This window comes from Zingiber officinale, chromosome 8B, assembly GCF_018446385.1.
Source record: "Zingiber officinale cultivar Zhangliang chromosome 8B, Zo_v1.1, whole genome shotgun sequence".
Classification (NCBI taxonomy): domain Eukaryota; kingdom Viridiplantae; phylum Streptophyta; class Magnoliopsida; order Zingiberales; family Zingiberaceae; genus Zingiber; species Zingiber officinale.
In genome coordinates, this window is record NC_056001.1 from 111806394 (window position 1) to 111822938 (window position 16545).

The 16545-nt window shown below is 36.1% G+C and overlaps 1 pseudogene; it reads right to left on the reverse strand.

Moving 5' to 3' along the window:
• The window catches only part of LOC122014195, a 42854-nt pseudogene that overhangs the window by 6719 nt on the left and 19590 nt on the right, over positions 1–16545 (reverse strand).

Sequence of the window (16545 nt, forward strand, 5' to 3'; positions counted from 1 at the left end):
CGTTTTCAACAATTTCAAGTGGAACAACAAATCAATCTAGGAGTTAGTATTCGGATTCTCTTGAAATGGGATGACCAAAAGGTTGATTTAGTGGTGACAGAATGGAACGAACAGTATGCTCATTGTTCGGTGACTTGTAAAGTGTCACACAAACAGTTTGCATTACCTTTGTGTATGGTAAGCTATCTCTGGTTAGTAGGAAACCATTGTGGGATGGATTGTTGCACCTTGCTACAGATATGGTGAGACCATGGTTAGTTCTTGGCGATTTCAACTTTTTTTTGTCGGCCAAAGATAAGCACGGAGGGCTTCCGGTCACACAATATTGTATATCCAATTTTCAGCGCTTTGTGGCTTCTGCTGGTTTGGAAGACTTGACGTACATTGGCTGCTGCTACACTTGGACAAATGGTCATATATGCAGCAAACTTGATCGAGCGCTTGTCAATAAAACTTGGCTAGAGGCTGATCTACGAAGTTATGCAGAGTTTACTCCTCCAGGCTGCTTCTCTGACCACTCATACTGTATAATATTGGTATTAGATGGTGGCAACCGTATCTCACGGCCTTTCAAATTTTTCAACATGTGGGTCCAGCATGCAACATTTACGACACTCATCGAAAGCAAATGGACGGCTTATATGCAGCAAATTCCACAAGGTACAGCGCAGTTCAAGCTTAGGCAGGCTCTCCAGATGTTGAAATCAGATCTGAAGCTACTGAACCACAAACATCACCAGAACATTTCTGAACGCGCTGCTGCTGCCCGCTGCCGCTTGGAAGAAGCCCAGGCCACTGGACTGCATGATGGACAGATCCCTACCGAATATAAGTCTCTTCAATATGTTGTTGCCAGTTAAATGTTGTTGAACACAGCTTAATTTTGCAGCGAGCAAAAGTAGGCTACTTCAAACAAGTCGACAGAAATTCTTCCTCCTTTCATGCACTTGTCAATAGGAACAACCGGCGGAATGAAATCACAGCTGTAGAAAGGTCTGATGGGAATCTAACCACATCATTTGAGGAGGTAGTACAGACCTTCATCATGCATTTTCATGATCGGTTGAGCACCACTTCAAACCGAACTGCACTACCATAGCAGATCACCCAGTTTGGCCAGCTGCTCTCCTCTGAACAGCATGCCTAGCTCGTCCATTTGCCATTCCCTGGTGAAATCAAGCGCCATTGTTTGACATTGGTGATCTAGAGGCACCCGGTTCACATGGTTATGGGGCAAAGTTCTTCAAACATGCTTGGGATGTAGTTGGAACAAGATTTCATTGCTGCAGTCATGGAATTATTTCGCAATGGTCAGATACTTCGGCAATGAAATCACACATTCATAGTTCTTCTCCCTAAATCTGCTCATGCTAGAACAGTGGCCGACTATAGGCCTATTTCCTGTTGTACCATTTTTTATAAAGTTTTATCTAAATTGTTGGCTTGATGGATTTCTGGTATTCTTGATCTTATTCTTCACCAATCGCAGGCAGCTTTCATGCAGTTAGACTCATCACGGACAATATTTATTTGTTCAGAAAATATGACAAAAAGTGCATTTCTCCGAGATGTATTATGAAGATCAATCTTCAAAAAGTTTTGACTCGGTGCACTAGCCTTTGCTTCATGACGCACTCATTGGGCTAAATTTTCCGGAATAGTTTATCACTTGGATTATGAAGTGTGTGACTAGTACCTCTTTCTCATTGGCTATAAATGGAGGGTCTTTTGGTCTTTTTCGAGGAGCCTAAGGACTACAATAGGAGGATCTTCTATCCCCATACCTGTTTGGGATCTACATTGAGATCTTTGGTAGGCAGTTGCAGCAGAGCACGATGTTGCCTGACTTCAACTTCCACCCACAATGCGAGCACTTGAGGCATGACTCATTTAACTTATGCAGATGATCTCCTTTTCAATTGGATGGATACAACACATTGATCACATGTTTACAGGACTTTGGTTCTACTTCTAGACTTTAAGTTAATCGCCTGTGGTCCAATATTTACCTTGCTGGAGTTGATGACACGACACAGAGTAGGCTTCTATCCATCAGGCACTGCCTTTTAGATACCTCGAGATTACACTAGCTGCACAACGCCTATGGATATCTGATTATAGCCCGTTGATTGATTCTCTGGCTAAGGAGGACATTGTCTAATGTAGGCAAGGCGCAGCTTATCACTTCAGTACTTCAAGGCGTCGAGTGCATCTGACTTTCTATTATACCGCTACTTCAAGGTATCATCGATCATATCTACGGCATCTGTCGATCTTTCATGTGGATGTCCAAGCACCCTTTAATCTCTTGGGCAAATATGTGTAGACCAAAAGACAAGGTCAGCATGGGATTTAGAGACTTATGGGTGTGGAACCTAGCCCTACTAGCTAAGGTTCTATAGAGGATTCAGGAGAAGGAGGATGCGTCATGGATCAAATGGGTACATCATACCTACTTGAGTCACATTGATTTGTGGTGTTGGCAAGCAGCTCATTCAAATTCCCGACTAATCAAGCCTTTACTACACAGAAGGGATTTCATCCCTGAGGTTAGTGGGTCACCTGAGGCAATTAGACAAAGACTAGCAAAGTGGTCTTCATAGAATGACCAAGTTGTACGGGCTTATTATTTCTTCCGAGGTCCTAGTCTCAAGGTGCCATGGGCCCGGACAGTGTGGAAGTCTTACGTTCTGAGTCATGCAGTCACTTTCTGAATGTTGGCACAACGGAGGCTCCCCACTAGAAATCGACAGGTAATAGGAGGATCGATAATGCACGTTTTGCGGAGTGCTAGAGACACCGAAGCATCTATTCTTTCATAGCCCCCCGATTGTAGACCTATGGCGAAGGATTCGAAACAGGTTGCATATACATCCAGAGATGTCCACCTATCGGAGGATGATCCATATCTTTAAGCAATATTACAGAGGGAGCAGGATGGTGACAAAGGCTCATCATTTAGCTTTGTCATCACTGATACATTATGTGTGGATGACCCGAAATCGTAGTTTATTAGATGTAGAAAGGATATTCATGAGCGTGCAAATACATGTATACATGTCTTTAAGTATCTATTCAGACCTGATACTACATCAAACATGAATAGACCTAAAACCTCATTTTGTACATTTTGGATCCATAATATACCACTTTTACTTATCCAAGAAAACAAAGGGAGTGAAATACATTGTACTAGAACTAATAGTTTGTTTAAAGGTGTTAATGTCACAGACTTATTACCCATATATGAGTGTTATTTTTCTTCTCTTTTATCAAGAGCATATAATTTTATTTCTCTAAATTAATCTTTCAAACATCTGAATGTGGTACAGTTCTTAACTTTGAATGCTTAGCAAAAATAGAAAGTCCAACCTGATCGAGTACTGTCTTGAGATCTCTACCTTTCTCAGCAGTATCACGCCTTATCCTCCTTGCCAACCGCACATCAGCATCTGCACGAAAGATATTTCACATGACTAAGAACCGTCTGGTCATAGAGAAGAGTCTATTTGAAATGATGTTGTGACAGAAAATGCAGTGCATATAATCTTCTTAGAGGAGAGAAAATAACCTGTATCAACAAAGATCTTCATATTCATCATTTCACGAACACGTGAATCATGGAATACTAAAATCCCTTCCAGAATTATTACGTCTGAAGGATTTACCTGCAAAAAAATTATTTCACAGAATGTTTCAACTAGAGTAACTTTTTGCATGAAACACAAAGGAAAACAAACTGTCATTCTATGGAACAATTTGTGGTTTTTAACACTTTCTAATGTAGCAGATATGGATACAAGAAAAATATTTAATTGTCAGACTGGTTAAATTAAGAAGATATGAAAATATCTTTTTCTGTTATTAAGAAGCAGAAGAATTGACATTTCAAATTAAAGCCTACAGGCCCTTCACAGAATTTTCTCAGTTACAATCAAGAGAAGTAACTTGTTTTTCTAAGTAATCAAGGTTCTATTGTCTAGCTCCGAGAGATTTATAACTTGACATGTAGAGAAATCATAAAGCCAAATGTGTTCTTTCCAACCACAAGTATGTGTTATTGTTGAAAAAAATTCAAACTTTATCATGCTCGTAGTATGATTGATATACCTTTCTTGGTGGCAATTTTCTCTTATGAGTTATAAAATCATAGTTTGGGACATCAACTGCAAGCCCATGCCTCAACTTCTCCATACAGGAAATCAAGTGTTCAGTGTCAAATGCATCTATATCAACAAAAGGGACTACATAAGGATAACTTGAGAATCTCATTATAAAGATCCATTTCACTCATAAAGAGAAAATATTCAAGGACGAAAACAACCATGTTATATCCTACCACATTTATGTGTGTGTCACCTTCTGAAAAGACTGTATTAATAGATTATCATTAGTCATTCAAAGTGTGGGTATTCAAAAATTCCTTTTTGGACACCACATTTTTGGAAGAGTATATTTTTAAAATTAGAAAGATAAATTATATGAGGCTTCGAGTTTGGGTACCATGTCTCCCCTCCAGTTGCAAAATCACAAAACAGCCCCTATTTAATCCCATGTGACAAATATAATGAACTGATAATAAAAAAATAAATTAATTTTAACAAAAAAAACAGGTTTTATCTTAGGAAATTTAAATTATATTTGAATTTGGAAAATATTTACATATTAGTATGCCTGATTTTAGTTAACATATATGTCCAAAGGTCAAATATGGAATTGAAGGGTGATTGCGGAAACATCACTCATTAATCAGGAATGTTTTGAATGAGTGACGTGTAATTTGAGATAGTTCACAATGGAACAATGATAAATCCACATGCACTAAGCTAAGCTAGTAAAAGTCTGACACATGTTCATGTAATGCACAGCTGATAGTTAAAACTGTTACAAAGAGAAGATGACTCACCAATAGGGGTTCAGCACATGGCAATTGCCCACTACACTAGCATTTAGGCCTATAAAAGGCAAGTCAAGGCAACCTAGAGGGGGAGGACTGGTTTATGGAGGAAGAACTACAGTTTTTAACAGAGCACAAGGTGACAAGATTCTCACCACCTTGGATATTTCTGACGCCACCTCTACTACCCTGACAAAGCTTAATCCACATCAACCCATTCAGCTCCAAAAACCATTCAACACTACTTCATAGCAAAACCAACTTAATACCAGTAGCTAAAATCACTCCTAACCCATTCACCTCGGTCAAACTAGTCATCTTTTAAACCATCTCAACCCATCCAAACAAAACTCGAGCAGTTCAGCTAATTCCACCAGGCAGACAACATAATTCAAACAAATTCCAAGTAGTTCTTAGACAAATTAAACTAGCAACTCATTCCTCTTAATGTGACCTCCTCCAGAGAATTTTGCAAACCCAGATTCAGGCTAGCTAGAAAAGCTCCCAGATTTTCTTATCATTACATTTTCAACAATTAAAGATCAATACTGTCTATGGAAGGTGCTAGCCTGGAGGCAAAAGGTAAATAGGAGGAGGTGTAGGATCCATGGTTCCCTTGACATTTCAATGAGAAAGATGTCTGAAGTACCAACAAGATAAGGGAATCAGAACCTAGGTTTTCTCTATTACCATTGAGAAAACTGTTCAATTCAAGAACCACATGCTTGGACGTTCCAGCAAATTCAGTGGTGTTGAATAAGAAGGCTTAGGAGATCAAGGACTCACGGATTAAACCTATTGCTAGAAGCACAAACAAATAAGCTCGATATTAAATATTCATACTTAGCGATGACACTTCCGAAACAAAACAACTTTTAGAATCACCATTTTCTATCCATAGATCATGACTTGGAATAACAGGAGTTTCCACAAGTTTGTATCCAGGTAGATCAACTTCTTGCAAGAAGTTTCATATTTTCTTTGAGATAAAAATATTCCTAAAGAGTTACAGACAATTCTACTCAAAGCATAAACTTCAAAATCTTTAATATCAACTTTGATTTCTAAATTTTTGTAATCCCTTACATATCACTTGATGATAAAAGAATGTCATCAACATAAAATACTAAAATCAGGTGATCCATAGGACAAAAAATTGAATGATCTATTTCAAAGTTTGAAATGTCATTTTAAATCGAGGCTTTTATGTCTTACTAGAATGAGATGTGTCAGTAGTGTCAATGTTAAGCAAGAACCCTAATTCGAGAAGGAGAATGAGATATATGAGGAAAACAAGGTAGAGAGTGTTGGAATGTATACTAAAAGCCTAGCTTTTTATATAAACATTTATTTAGAAATAAGAATCATATTGGTCAAATGTCTACATTTATATGCTAAGTGTAGTTGTTCAATTAATTTATATTGCAGATAACATGATGTGTGGTGTCATACATAGAAGATCATGTTATCAGTTCCTTATAAATTATAAATAGTAGTTCACAACCAAGATGAAATTGGACAAACCATTGGAGTGGTTGTAGTGTAATTAGGTAGTAATTTATCTTGACTAATAAATTACACTAGTACACTATGAGTGTATTGAGTAGGATCATTTGAGGTAGTATCTTTTTATACTGACTATATAAAAGAACAATACCTCTGTTATTATGGAAGTGTGTACTCTTAATCATGATATAATAACAAGCACGTATACTTAATATTTATTTCTTTGATTTATCAAAGGGTGCGATTTAGCTCGTTAAATCAATAGGCCCGATAAGTTGGGAAATGATATTATTTATATGGTGTGTTGTTGATTATAGAATGAAACTGTGTCCTAGTAATCTAGGTTGATGATGCCCCCTTGAGGAGCTCATAAGGATTGTCATGTAAACCCTGCAGGTGGACCTAGTCCGGCATGATAATGAAGTTGAGTGGTACTACTCTTGGATCTAGATATTAATTAAGTGAATTATCAGTAACTCATTTAATTAGTGAGCATTCAATATCTTAAACACAGGGAGACTAACACACTCATGATAAGAAGGAGCCCATATAGTAATATGGGATTGGTGCGGTAGTACAATAATAACTCTTTAGTGGAATGAGATATTATTGATGAACTCGAGTTGGGTGTTCGGGGCGAACACGGGAAGCTCAAGTTCATCGGGAGACCAAAATCAATTCCTCCTCGCGGTCCCTATCGTAGCCTCTTATTTATAAAGTCTTATACCCACCTAAACCCAACTCCTTACCCACCTTAAGGTGGTCGGCCAAGCCTAGCTTGGAGCCCAAGCTAGGGCCGGCCAAACCAAGGCTAGATGGGTCAAGTGGTGGTTGGCCTAGCTTGGAACCCAAGCTTAGGTGGCCGACCATAATAAAATTAAAAGGGATTTTAATTTTAAAATCTTTCCTTATGTAAAGCCATGATTTTAAAAGAGAGTTTTAAAATTTAAATCTTTCCTTTTATAACTTTCTACAAAAGATTAAGAGAAAGATTTGATATCTTTCCTTATTTGTAGTTAAAAGGAAGATTTTAATTTTGGAAAAAACTTTCCTTTTGTAATCATCCACATGTTTTAATAGAGATTTTAATTTATAAAAGTTTCCTTTTATAACCAACCGTGAAGGAATTTTTAAAAATTTCCGAAAACAAATTAGGAAGTTTTAATTTTGTGTTTAAAACTTTCCTTGTTTGGAGGTCTTGTAGGGGTCGGTCATTAAAAGAATAAAAGAAAATTTTAATTAAATTTTCCTTTTGTTCATTAGCAAGAAAAATAAGGAAGTTTTAATTATGTTTAAAACTTTCCTTATTTGCCAAGACCAAGGAATATAAAAGAGAGGGTAGAGGTGCCTCACCTCATAACAACACATCTATTATTCCTCTCTTCTCTTCCTTAGTGGTGGCCGACCCTCATCCCTCTTCTTCCTCCTATTCTTCTTCCTTGGTGGCTGGCGGTTCTTCATCTCTAGGAGTTGTTGGTGGTCGGATCTTGCTAGAGGAAGAAGGAGAGATAGGAGGCTTTGTTTCTTAGCGTCCCTTGGAGCTTGGTTGGTGGCCGAAGTTCTTCATCTCAAGGAGGTTGTTAGTGGCCAAAACTTGCAAGGAGAAGAAGGAAATTTGGGTGGATTCTCGTCTCGGTAGATCGTCGCCCACACGACGTCCGAGATAAGAAGAGGAATACGACAGAAGATCGTGAGGTCTATAAGCAACAAAAGGTATAACTAGTTATTAGTTTCCGCATCATAACTAGTTGATTTTGAAATACCAAACACAAGAGGCTAACGATTCTAGGTTTCGGATTTATGATTCGAATTTGTGTTTCTTTTGTTTTTCGATCTTGTGATTCGATTGTTCTTATTGGTTAAACCTAGGGTTACTATAAGGAGATTAAATATTGAATTTCGTTGAAAGGCTTTGTCTAGGAAGTGGTGGATGCTCCCATAACCAAGAAGGCCTAGTGCCTCGCCATGTTTAACCTGGAAGTCGATCTCTAAAATAAATATTTAATCGAATTTGTAACATGGGTGGATTTGAATCAATAATGTTAAGCATCGTTTGCGATCCAAGTCTAAACCACTAAGAATAGATAAGTTGAATTTGGAATCAATAATGTTAAGTTCTGTTTGCGATTCCAAATTTAATTTCTAAAGAACACAATAGGTTGTTAGGGAAGGTTCAGGACTTGTACAAAATTTTTGTACAGGGAATAGTACGATATTCCGAGTAGCAACCAACAGAGAGGAGGAGAATGAGATGGAGGAGAACATGCATACCTCACCAAGCGTCAAGAAAAAGTTGTAAAGCTTTGGCATCATCAGGAAACTGAGCAAGATCATCTCAAGAAGGCTTCAAAGCCTCATTATCGTAGCAAAGACAAAACGAACAAAAGAGGATGTCACTAACCTCATTGTGCATCAAGAGGCCTCATAAAGCCTTGCCATTGTTGGAGTAGGACGTCATGTACCTTAGGGCACATTGGGAAGGAGTTGTGAAGCTTCAATAAAGCCTTGGGAAGAAACTCATGAAATGTTAGTGTTGTCAGAAGAAGGCGTTGAGTACTTGCTACACGTTGGCAAGGTCTCACATAGCCTCGTGTGTTGTTGTATCTTCAATTAGTGCAGCAATGTTGGTGCCACGGTATCAATTTGTTTCATGTGTCGGCTCTCATGTGGAATGAAATGTTTCACCCATGCTAGCTTGCATGGAAAGAAATTGCAATCTATGATCTATTTCACTACACTTAAGACTGAGTTCTTAGCAAAACTTATCACACCTCCATGAACTTTGATTGAAACTATAGATATCTTTTGAGTGTACATATCCCAGTATCCTCCTAAGCAAAATAATGTGGAGATTACTTAATAACAAGAACTCTTAATAAATTGCTACAGAAAGCATTTTTTGCCTCTATCTAAAATACTATTGATTTCAATTTATTATTAGGGCAAAAAGATCCTAAACTGATTTCGATAAGCAATGCCCTGAAGTAATCCACACCATATATTTGAGTGCATCCTTTTGTTGGTCAATCTTACCTTATATATAGTGATTGGGCCATAAAGAAGACATTTAATTGTAAACACTGATTCAAAAAAAAATAACTAATTGCACTCCACAAGGTGGAAGAACAAGTTCTCATATTCCTTGTGATTATATGGCTTAGAACTCCTTGATTGTTGTTTGTTTCTGGTAGGAATCTCCAAGTGCAACTTGGGGATCCTCATAGTTTACAAAGACAAGATAAACCCATGAAAGGATGGGCTTAACCTTTTAGACCCAAAATTGATAATATGGTGCATAGTGGAAGCTATCTTCCGTGGGAACAATAGGTAAGTCAATGTCACATGGAGGAAGAAGTATTGACATTAGAGGATAGTCTATGAAATTTGACAATGACATAGAATTGTCAAAAAGTGATGTAGGATCATAGGACATACATCCTTTTCACGTGTGAGAGTACTCAAACAAGATATAGTGATTGGTTTGGGAGTTGGGACTAAGTTTGTCACATTCAAGTCTAAGAACATGAGAAAAGTATAGACAACCAAAACTCTAAATGGCAAGGAAAAATTGATTTGTGAAGATAAAGATATAAGAATGGAGTATTACCATAAATACAAAAGAAAAAATGTGAAAGATAGCATGAGGTGAGAACACATTTCCATATTATTGTTTAGTGTATGCACGCATATGAAACATCATAGTATGTGTGTGTGCAAAATGACTGGTTTTTGCATTAGGCAACACAATTCTGCTCAAAGGTAAAAGAATAGGTATTTTGTTGGATGATATTTCTGAAGTAATGAAACAAGCAAAGACAAACTTTATGGGCTTAAGCGCTTATCAATGCGTAGAATTTTGATAAAACTAGGCGATTGGGTCTTTATTTGAGAACTAAAATTTTTAAATGCATCAATGACTTATAAACAAATTTTCAATAATTAAACATATGTTCTAGAAGAATAGTTATCGATAAAGGTTATAAAATGATCAAAACATGCATAGTTTTTTATAAGGATTGGGGCTCAAATACTAGAGTGAACTAGCTTAAGTGGAGAAGAATTATAGTTATAACTAGTAGACGGAAACAACTTATAATGATTCTAGCTAAGTTTGCATCCATCACACTAGAACTTGGTCAATGATGAAGTGACAAACTCCTAAAATGGCAATGACACAGATAAGGAGTGATACTAGTGGTAGTAAGAGCACTAGAGAAAGGTTGAATGCCTAGGTAGTAAACTCTATTAGATTAATGACCACTGTCACTTGTTGTCTTCATTTGCACAGATCCTCAAATATACAATGTGTAGAAGACAAAAAAAATAAGCACAACTTTATCTTAGATCAATTTGAGTGTCTGCAAAGAACTTTGTCCTTTGATAGGAATGTAAGAGCCTTGGATTTTGTCATGGGAGTAATACCAAAAATGAAGGTAGAAACAGTCAAATGCTTGAAATTATTCATATTTGAATGAATTGATAGCAACTATCCTGGACATTGAGAAGAGTAAAAGGATTATGATGTGGAACTAGTTTACATAGTGACCTATCATGGTCCAAGCAATGATTAAATGGGTTGTTGATGTGACAACAATGAACACATGTAGGGTTTGAGTTATATCTATGTCCCCGACTGCATCCTCAAACTCCACGTCATTGTCAAATAGCATGAGCTACAAGTTCAAATGGAGACGAGGAGCTCAGGAGATGACAATTGAAAGAGCATGGGTAACATAAAGAACTTAATAAGACAAGTGTGAGTGGACAACACTAAAGGAATTGTAAGGAAAAAGAAAATTGATTAATTGAAATATTTCTTGTTGACTCTGTATAATTGTGAGATCCTTGGAGGTTGTATATAGCAAATTCACCCAACTTCTCACAAAGCAATGACGTAATCATGAACTAAATGATAATCATGTTTTATATTAAAAATATTTGTGTAAACCCAATATTATTGTCTTGAAAACCAGTACATTCAATACTTACTCAGGTCACTCAAGTTGGATAAGTATTGACAATGGTAAGTTTAAATAAGCAACACCCTAAGGGACATAAAAAACATTTTACGAGTCAAGATCTAAGATTGAGATCTTCAATTCAAATATGACGAAAGGAGGTGAAGAAGGGAGGGGGTTGTCTATTGTGGTTGTAGTAAGAAATTGTTGGTTGATAGCTGAGGCTAGAGAAGGGGAGGTTGAATAGCATACTGCTTGTTTGTCTATAGTTATGATTAGTACCTAGCCAAAAGAAGCAATATACAAAAATAAAGCACAAACAAGATAAAGATCAAGGTTAAGATGGAAACCTTTATGTGGGTTGGATCCATCGCTTCTACTCCACTATCTATGACTCTTCAAAGAGTCACTCTTAGAAAATCATTAAAAAGAATTCCTTCTTGGACACCTTCTGAAGGTGAAGATACTTCTTATAATTTCCTCTTACAAAAGAACACTTGGCACAAAGAATAAAAACAAAAATAGACCAAGTAAAATCACAAGATTGGTGAGACAATAACAAGAGTATAAACACTTTTCAATAGATTTTGTATTGTTCCTTTGTCCCATATTTATAGGCTATTAACCAACCTTCATTTATTCTCCCAGCATGAATACAATGAACTGCTTCAAGCTTCTAGTTGATCATCATGATCATACCAACTTTAATGGTAGCTCCAGTCAACTAAGTCTGCCATCAGTCCCATCTTATTGAAACTTTTAGACCAGAAATTGTTGTACCAGAGTCTAGCAAGAACAATCGACTAATGGCGACTGATGACAAATTCAGTTGGCTCTTCTAACACCAGCACCAGTAGACTAAGTAATTGACTTCTTCCAAATATATATGACCGGAAATATTTTGTTGCCTTTTCAATTTACTTAAGTCGATTGACCAAACAATTCAAGTCTCAATATACTAAAAGTTAAATTCAAGTCTTCGAGACTTTACGTGCCAAGAAGCGTTACGTTCAGGTCTTTCTGCCAAGCATCCAATTAAGCCTAACTTGCAAGAACTTCAATTGTCAAATATTGGGTCACCCTTAACCTGTGGTAATTCATTGCACCTATAATACTAACATAAGTTTTTGCCTAAATATCAAAACTTCATGCTTAAGGGCGTGATTGCATAAAAAACAAAAAACTAGAATTTTGCAATAATAAGGTTAGAGGTGACAAAAGATGACACAATCTATTTACACAACAATATCCAACCACCGACCCATAATTTTGTACATTGGATTTGAGGTAATCATGTTTGTGTTACAAACGGATTGACCCACAAATAAATGGGTTAAGTCAGGTCGAAGAACCCGTTTATAAATATATTAATATTTAATTAGTTATTCCACAAAGAGGTGTTGGCTATAGGATCCCCCTATTATATCCTAATTATATTTAAATAAATTTTATTATCTTTTATCATTGCTAACCAAGTCTTGTTTAGTTTCTCTCTTCCTCAATTAATGTGTATTTGGCACAAACTCACATCACCTAATTAGCACATTTATTGGTTGTTTAAGTATATGCACATATCATCTTAAACACATCTCTCAAAATTTTTCCTCAGTGCAACCCTAAGTTTCTCTCGAATGTTCTCATTTTTATCCTGTGCATCCTCATATGTCCCCACATTTATTTTACCATCCTCATCTATGTGACTCTCATCTTCTGCTTGCGTGCCCGATCCATAGCCCAACATCCAGCTCCATACAACATAGCAAGTCTAACCGTTATTTTATAAAATTTCCTTTTTATGCTTTAGAGATACCTTACAATCACAAAGAACACCTAACGTTCTCCTCTATTTCAATCATATCAATTGTATCCTATATAAAACATTTCTATCAACCCCTCAATCCTTTTACAAAAATGACCTTAAATATTTAAAACTCTTAGTTACAAATAACTCATTATCTCTTATCTTAACAATTATTTTGGTATGTCTAATATTATTAAACTTAAAGTTCATATATTCTATCTTTACTTTATTAAGTCAAAAACCTTTTACTTCCAACATTTTCTACCAAGATTCGAACTAAGCTTTAACTCCTTCACTTGTCTCATCAACTAAAACAATGTTATCTGCAAACAACATGCATCATGGTAACCTATCTTAGATATGTCTAGTGAATTCATTCACGACTAGTGTAAAAAAATATGAACTTAGAGTTGATACTTAAACCCTATCTTTATAGGAAACACTCCCGTTAATTGTCTTGGAGCCTTCCACTCTTGATATTATATCCTCATACATATCCTGAATTCTTCTAATATATGTTACGCTAACACCTTTCTTTTCTAGAATTTTTCACAAAATTTTCCGCATGCGCCATAAGTTTTTTCTAGATTCATGAATACCATATGTAAAGAGGTCATGCCATTAAACTCTTTTATATAAATCATGTCACATGACCCGTTTAGAATCCATGTAACATATTTAATTAAATGGGTCATAAATTGATCATAAACAATTTGTGAGAGTCAAATTTTGATTCATTTATTAAACAACACAAGTTTAGTTGAAATTAAATGGGTTGAGACTCAATGAGATACACCCATTTACGACTCGCTAGTTCAAATTGTCACCCTTAAGGGAAAGAGACCGAATTATGATAGGGGTGTTGCAGTTAGGGAGCAATCCTACAAAAGGGGGTTTTACACAACTATGGGAAGATGAAGCTTATAGGAGAGTGCTTGTGGTGGCAATATATACAAGGAAGAATGGATCACATAGGAGGGTACATGCAGAAAGAGGAGTTGGCTTCCATGGATACAGTGAGGAATATGGAGCAGCAGAGGAGCTAGGGAGGCTTTGATACTAAGAATAGATTTTGTGATTAGAATCCATGGGTATATATATAACTTCTAGGTCAAACTTTTTATCCAAATATTAAGAAAGAGATTTGCTCTATGATCTACTATTTATAGCAAAAGTGACAGTGTATAAACAATAAAAAAATGGAAAAAGTATATTAACTAATAACTGAAGAACTAAAATTTGCATATGAACAACAGGATCATATTACCTGGGTGGTCAAAGTTATATTCGATGATTTACCTCGTCTTCAGTCAAATCATAATAAAAAGACTCCTGCCATATGATGCACATATAAGATCAGTCTCCATGAAAGTTATGTATAATATCCAACACACACACACACACACACACATATATATGGACCGACCTCTTTTTTTTCAAAGAAAACAAGAGGAACATTTCATTCAAATAAAGAATATGCAACAGATATAAATCTTGCAAACAAAAACATGGTATTAAATAATTACGGTGAACAAATATAATCTTCATATGCAACTCTTATAAGTACGGTATCATCAATGCTTTATACTTTTCTCAATATGAAGGACCAATTCTGAGATTCAGAACAGGTGCCACTGCAATCAAAATGATATAGCTACCAGATGCAACTTTTTAATGAAATTTGTTTTAAGGACAAAAATAAAATGTAAATTTTTTAAGTTTGTTAACCTTAAACAATAAATCGTAAGCTGGTTTGGTAGTGCAGTATTACATGACTAGTGAAATGAGACAAGAATCTCTAGGTTTAAATAAAAGTCAAAGGATAATTCTTGTAATGAGGACACATGCTGCAAACATACAAGCACACAGAACATATCAAAAAGGTTGTTCTATGTTGAATGTTCAACTAAATCTGCAAGGAAAACATTTCCTAATTATAAAATTCCACAACAAAAAGGGCAAACAAAATTATAAGTAACAACTACCCCTACCTGATTCACAACAACAACCCTTTGATCACAGAGTTGCTCAATTATCATATCACAGACAGCTGTCTTTCCAGCAGCTGCTCCACCAGCAACACCTGTTCATAATAGAAATATATACTGAAGATGAGATGGATAAATATTATATTATCATTCACCAAATAAAATTAAAATAGATAGAATAGCTTTATTCCTAACTAATTCAGAAGCTCATCTATCATTTTTAAGAACATCACTAACTGACTACTAAAAAATTAACCTATTATATCAAACATTCCCCCTCAAATGGCCTCAAATAGGAGCGTATATATTAATTACGTCCAAGTTCTCTCAGAGATGATTATTATCTTCGCTCTATGTACACGGTCCTCATAATTGCAGTACAGGCCTTCACAATTGCAAGTCAAATATACAAACCACACCAAACCATATCTTCTCAACTACTTCAGGTTGCACCATGTCTTCTCAGCATTATTAATCTCTACTTAACACAATTGCAGTAATAAAACTAATAGCTAATATTGAAAACATAATTCTAAATATATTGAGACTAGCAAGTATACCAAATTTAGAATGTAAATGTAAAATCACAATAAAACTACATACACACACGTAGAGGGGGCTACCTTGGAGAAAGAATCCTAAAAAAGCCTTTCCATATTTAACATGGTATCAGAGAGTAATTAAGATTCCTCACTCACCGTTGTCCTTGCATACACGTGGACATCTCTAGCACACAATTTTCTTTTGCAATTTCATCTTGCACAAGAGAAATCTGTGGTTTATCCTCTTGATCATGTCTCTCTACAGCAAGCAAGCAAGAAGCAGCTCCATTTGCTAATACACAGCCATCTAGGACATCCTAACTTCAAAAATCTTCATAACATAATTTCTAGCCTCTGAAGTCTAGAGAGTCTTGAGTGTGAATCTTGCCAATTAACATCTTCAATGCTTATTCCCTAGTAGAATCAGAAACTGCGCCTCTGCACCTTTCTCCTCAATCCGTTATGATGATTTAGGTCCTAGTAGTTTTCCTTTGCATTTTAGGTATTTTGACGTTTCCTTTGATGCTACACATGCATGGCATGACTTTCCATCATGAAAAAATAGTTTGAAATCTTCTCTTTTTGCTCTACCTTTTGTGTTGGCATTAAAAAAAAGTGCTCAACTTGTATTCATGTATTGAAAAGTAACAATGTCAAGGCAGACATCTTGCACCATTTTCTCTTCTTTAACACATTTCAGCCTTTCCTTTTGAGTCAAGGATTTTGTCATCAAAAATCTTTCTCTCATACACCTTATGTTATGACCAGTTTGACAAGTGGAATGATTATTGGAGTAGAGCACTTGGAGAATGTGTTGTTCCTAGCAAACTTCTAGGACATCAGAGGCAGGAAC